Here is a 6,306-nt window from a genome sequence, read left to right as displayed (position 1 = left end):
AGAGACAATAGCATTCTTTCTTTGAATGGGCTTTTCTTCTCCTTGACTTTCCTTATTTTATTACATACACGGCTTCACTCTTGGTGATATTAGCGGAAACATCCATTTGATATTCCTCTTGCTAAGGTGTCAGCCGTGGCTCAGCTGGTAGCAATCTCACCTCTGAAGTTTGTGGGTTTAAACCCCACTCCAGAGACTTGAGCACAAAATCTAGGATGACACCCCAGTGCAGTACTGAAGGAGTGCTGCACTGTCGGAGGTGCCGTCTTTCGCATGAGACGTTAAACCGAGGCCCCGCCTGTCCTCTCAGGTGAACGCAAAAGATCCCATGGCACTATTTCGAAGAAGAGCTGGAGAATTCTCCCCAGTGTCCTGGCCAATATTTATCCCTCAACCAACATCGCTAAAAACAGATTATCTGGTCATTTATCACATTGCTGTTTGTGGGACCTTGCTGTGCGCAAATTGGCTGCCGTGTTTCCTACATTACAACGGTGACTCCACTTTGTCTGTAAAGTGCTTTGGGACGTCCTGAGGTCGTGAAAGGAGCAAGTCTTTCTTTTTTATTTTAACACCTCCACTAAATGCGCAGAGAAAGGGATGTCGTCGAAATGAGGTAAATGTTCTTCCATTGCTATCAGGCATTGAGCCACTGGGACTGCTCAGTCCTGACTCTCCACTTCGATCCTTTGTGTTGTCCCACTGAGTTTTATTGGATTGCCAGATGGGACTGGTAAAGTGTTTAAAATTCTGTGAGGTGAGCTGACATGAACTACAAGCTGCAGTACATGATTGATTTTTTTTTTCACTCTGGATTAACAAGTAACTCTGAAACCAGCCTGAGGCCCTGGGTGTCTTGCTCTTGGAAAGTCCATGCTACTTGATATGCTTCATGCTAAAGCTGAGCACTGATTTAATGCACGACAGTTATAGATATGAAAGCCCTGCAATAGTGTGAGGCAGCAACAAGTCACCACTGTACTCCTTAAAAGTTTGTTGCGTTCACTGAACAAAGTTTTCCAAACCTCTTTTGTTTGTCAGAGACGCAACACGGCTTCCATAAAAATATGTCATTGCTTCGTGTTCAGAGTCTTCCCCTCACCCTATCCCCCCCCCCACCGCACGATCCTCAGGCCTACCAACCCCCTAGAAACCAAGATCAAATAGGCTGCCTCAAACCCTTGACCCATACTGCTCTAAAGGCAAGCACCATCATGCCAAAAAACCTGGCTGTACCGATACATTGTCCTCACAAACACCTTGCACCCAAAATGTAAAGATTACGCAGGCAGAAAGGAAATGGGTGACCGCCAGGCAGAGTAAAAGGACTAGGCAGGTAGAGCAGGGGTGGCAAATGTAACCCCACTATTTAAAAAAGGAGGGAGTGAAAAAACAGGGAATTACAGACCAGTTAGCCGAACATCAGTAGTGGGGAAAATGCTAGAGTCTATTATAAAAGATGTGATAACAGAACACTTGGAGGGCATTAACGGGATTGGACAAAGTCAGCATGGGTTTATGAAAGGGAAATCATGCTTAACAAATCTACTGGAGTTTTTTGAGGATGTAACTAGTAGAATGGATAGGGGAGAACCAGTGGATGTGGTGTATTTGGATTTTCAGAAGGCTTTTGATAAGCTCCCACACAAGAGGTTAGTGTGCAAAATTAAAGCACATGGGATTGGGGGGAATATACTGGCATAGATTGAAAATTGGTTGACAGACGGGAAACAGAGAGTAGAATAAACGGGTCTTTTTCCAGGTGGCAGGCAGTGACTAGTGGGGTGCCGCAGGGATCAGTGCTTGGGCCCCAGCTATTAATATATATCAATGATTTGGATGTGGGAACTAAATGTAACATTTCCAAGTTTGCAGACGACACAAAGCTGGAGTGGAATGTGAGCTGTGAGGAGGATGCAAAGAGGCTCCAATGTGATTTAGACAAGTTGAGTGAGTGGGCAAGAACATGGCAGATGCAGTATAACATGGATAAATGTGAGGTTATCCACTTTGGTTGTAAAAACAGAAAGACAGATTATTATCTGAATGGTGATAGATTGGGAAAAGGGGAGGTGCAATGAGACCTGGGTGTCCTTGTACACCAGTTGTTGAAAGTGAGCATTCAGGTGCAGCAAGCAGTTAGGAAGGCGAATGGTATGTTGGCGTTCATTGCAAGAGGATTTGAGTACAGGAGCAGTGATGTCTTACTGCAGTTATACAGGGCCTTGGTGAGACCACATCTGGAGTATTGTGTGCAGTTTTGGTCTCCTTATCTGAGAAAGGATGTCCTTGCCATGGAGGGAGTGCAACAAAGGTTTACCAGACTGATTCCTGGGATGGCAGGACTATCGTATGAGGAGAGATTAGGTCGACTAGGCCTATATTCACTAGAGTTTAGAAGAATGAGAGGTGATCTCATCGAAACATATAAAATTCTAACAGGACTAGACAGACTAGATGCAGGGAGGATGTTCCCGATGGCTGGGGACTCCAGAACCAGGGGTCACAGTCTCAGGATACGGGGTATGCCATTTAGAAACGAGATGAGGAGAAATTTCTTCACTCAGAGGGTGGTGAACCTGTGGAATTCTCTACCACAGAAGGCAGTGGAGGCCAAGTCATTAGATGTATTCAAGAAGGAGATAGATATATTTCTTAATGATAAAGGGATCAAGGGATATGGGGAAAAAGCTGGAACAGGGTACTGAGTTAGACGATCAGCCATGGTCATTTTGAATGGCGGAGCAGGCCCGAAGGGCCGAATGGCCTACTCTTGCTCCTATTTTCTATGTTTCTATGTTTCTATGTACAATGGCTTCAGAATATATATAATGTACAATTTTGAGAATGCCATTAAAGTTGTATCAAAAAATGTCCGCAATATTGCATCGAAAAGCAACTCATGAATGCTGGAACTCTGAAATACAAAATGGCTCAGAGATAGTACTTTCGCGTCTGAGTCTGAAAGTGATGGGTTCAAGCCCTGCTCCAGAGTACAGAAACCAGGCCGATACTTCAGTGCAGTACTGAGGGAGTGCTGCATTGCCCGAGGTGTCATCTTCCAGTTGACACGCTAAACCGAGGCCCTGTCTGCCCTCTCAGGTGGACAATAAAAAGATCCTATGGCATTATTTGAAGAACATCAAGGGAGTTCTCCTGGTGTCTTGGCTAACATTTATTTCTCAACCAACATCACTAAAAAACAGATTATCTGGTCATTTATCTCATTGCTTTTTGTGGGACCTTGTTATGTTCCAATCTGCTGCTGTGTTTCCCTACACTACAACAGTGACTACACTTCAAAAGTACTTCATTGACTGTGTGAAGTGCTTTGGGACGTCCTGAGATCCAACAAGGTACTATTTAAATGTTCTTCTTTCTTTTACTTCACAGCAGGCCAGTCGGCATCTGAAAGAGAAAAGTTTAATTCCTGGCCTGTGTTGATCTCAGCTTGTGTGCCAATAGTGGTGCTGCCTTTTGCCCCAGTGCTGCTTGGTTAAGTGAGGGTAAAGCCAGCCAGAGTTCCCACTCCGGTGACCCTTCTGGTTTGCATATCTGCAGGGTAGGCGAGGTCGTAGCTCCATTGTGATACTCTGCATGGTTGAACAACCTGCTGCCATTCACTGTCTATCCTCATGCATGAAGAATGGCCACTTGGACAATGTACTGGTGGGCATCCAGCATAATGGAACAACACCCCACCCCCCCCCCTGCCATATGAGTCAGAATAGGCAGGGGAGAAAACTGGAGGGATGTAAAGTCAATTGGCAACTTCAAGTGCAAGTAAGTGTAGATCTGACCTTGTTTGCCCTGAGCTTTGTCATTTCCTGCTGATCACAGGAGCAGAGAGCTCTCCCAGTGTCCTTGCCGCCACACTTCCTTTAACCAGTGCCACCAAAAGCAAATTAACTAATCATTCCTTCATTTGTTGTACGTGGGAGCTTGTGCACAAAATGGCTTCCACATGTGTCTGCACAAGAACAGTCACTGCACTTCAAAAAGAATCCATTGGTCGTAAAACGCTTTGGGACGTCCCGAGGATGGGACAAATGCGAGTTCTTTCCTTCTTTCAAAGTAGTTGACTGTATGTGAAGTACATTTCAGAGAAATGCGATAAGGCATGTTGAATTAAAGTTGGAACTCCAAACTCCAGAAACTTTTAACTGATACATTTCTCTAATATCTTGGTTCCGGCAACTAATTATTTCTAATCATTTCATCTGGACAGGAAAAACAAGTTTGAAAGGGGATTTTCCACTTATTGAGAATTGGCATGGCCTGTTGTGGAGAGACCCTCAGTAAATTTTGTCGCAGGTCATGATGTGAAGGATACGTGTTGCTTGCTGCTGGCTGAACTCGCACAGAAATCCATGAGTTTTGCGATCTATCAGATTAATTTCCTTTTCTGATTAAAAGGGGTCTGTTTTTTATTAAATTGAGAAATCAAGCTGAAGGACTGAGGCATATAGTGGAGACACAAACCTGAAAGATTAGGGTTGCCAACTCTGGTTGGACATATTCCTGGAGGTTTCATCACAGGCCCAGTCAAACAACCTTTAGCCCATCTCTAATATTTTTATAACTAATAAATGAAAACGATCAATGAAAATGAAAAGAAAAATGCCCGTATGATTTTTTTCCTCCAGGGCTGCTCGCAGCAGTGGCCGGGAGATTAATCTTCAATTCCTGGAGGCTCCAGGACAATCCTGGAGGGTTGGCAACCCTACCCTGAAAAGAGGAGATAAGGTTGGGGTCTTTAGGTGACATTGAGGTTGATTGTGAATGCCTGAAGGAAAAACTGAGGGAGTTTGGGAATTGCACAGTTTCCAGATGCTGGAGAAAGACGAGTCGCAGTGGAAGTTTCGAGTGAAGATTTCCTCTGCATTAAAAATGTAGAGAAATTGTGAACACACTCTTTGAGCCTTCCCACTCAAAAGGCGGTGGGGGCGGTAGGGGAGGGGGGTGATAATTGGTAAGGACAAAAAAACTGCTGCTTGCTGACCACTGAATTTGAGAAGCCCATTTGTTATGTTTTAAGGCAGGCTGGAGATACATCGTTGAAATCATTAGCTGCTAAGCGAGCTCAACGGGATTATATTGAGCAGCGAAAGTCGATTCCCGCTTTCGAAAAACTGAGTCCTTGCCAGGGAGGATGTGTTTTCTGATCACATTTACTCTCTCCCTCCTTAAGGCTGTTCCACTGAACAACGCCCACCTGAACGAGACAGCGTTTGAGGAAGTTGAAAAAAAATCCTTCCAATTCTCTCCCCCTCCCCTTCAGAGAGCTCGGCCTGAACCTGGCCATGGTGGTGTGGTGTTATGTTACTGGACTAGTAACCCAGAGGCCTGGATTAGTTAATTCAGATAGAATGTGAGTCCAAATCTCCCTTTGAGAATTTGAATTCATTTTAAATCTAGAAATAAAAAGCTGGTATCAGTGACCATAAAGCTGTTGTAAAATCCCAACTGGTTCACTAATTTTCTATATGGAAACCTGCTGTCGTCACCTGGTCTGGCCTAGATGTGACTCCAGTCCCACACCAATGTGGTTGACTCTTAGCTGCCCTCTGAAGTGGCCTAGCGAGTCACTCAGTTGTATCAAACCGCTACAAACACAGACCCACCCACGGAGGAGTGAGGGACCTCTCAGCGGAGTCTGACCCTGCCTTCATTCAACAACCGCATACATCACTCTCCGGCTGTGGAGGTGGGGGGGTCACTGGATGGCGACAGCAATGGAATTCCCGGCTGCTCGGTCCCCTGAAAGCTCTAAAGTGCTGAGTTCAATTGTGCTACCTCCCTCCTGCTGCCCTGCTCCAGATCGATGGTGAACTTTGCTGTGATCAGAGATTGATTACATTACAACAGTGACTACACGTCATTCGAAGTAAGAGCCAGGTTCTCACTGTGTCCTGGGCCAATATTTATCCCTCAATCAACATCACTAAAAAAAAAACAGATTATCTGGTCATTATCACATTGCTGTTTGTGGGATCTTGCTGTGCGCATATTGGGACACCACATTTCCTGCATTACAACAGTGACTACACTTCAAAAAAGTACTTCGTGGCTGTAAAGCACTTTGGGACGTCCCAAGGTCATGAAAGGCGCTATATAAATGCAAGTTCTTTCTTTTGGACCAGAGACCTTCCCCGCTCTGTGTGGCTCAGCAAGTACTGGGCAATGCATTTAGCAACTGACACACGCCAGGGGGCTTAAAGCAAAAGAGCTGAGCGCCCCACAAGACCTGACAATGTTTTAGGATGACAGCTTTACTTCCCTGCTCCCCCAGTCCCTCTGTCTTTC

This window comes from Heptranchias perlo, chromosome 8 (genome assembly GCF_035084215.1).
Source record: "Heptranchias perlo isolate sHepPer1 chromosome 8, sHepPer1.hap1, whole genome shotgun sequence".
Taxonomy (NCBI): Eukaryota; Metazoa; Chordata; class Chondrichthyes; order Hexanchiformes; family Hexanchidae; genus Heptranchias; species Heptranchias perlo.
Note: the sequence above shows the minus strand (reverse complement) of the source record.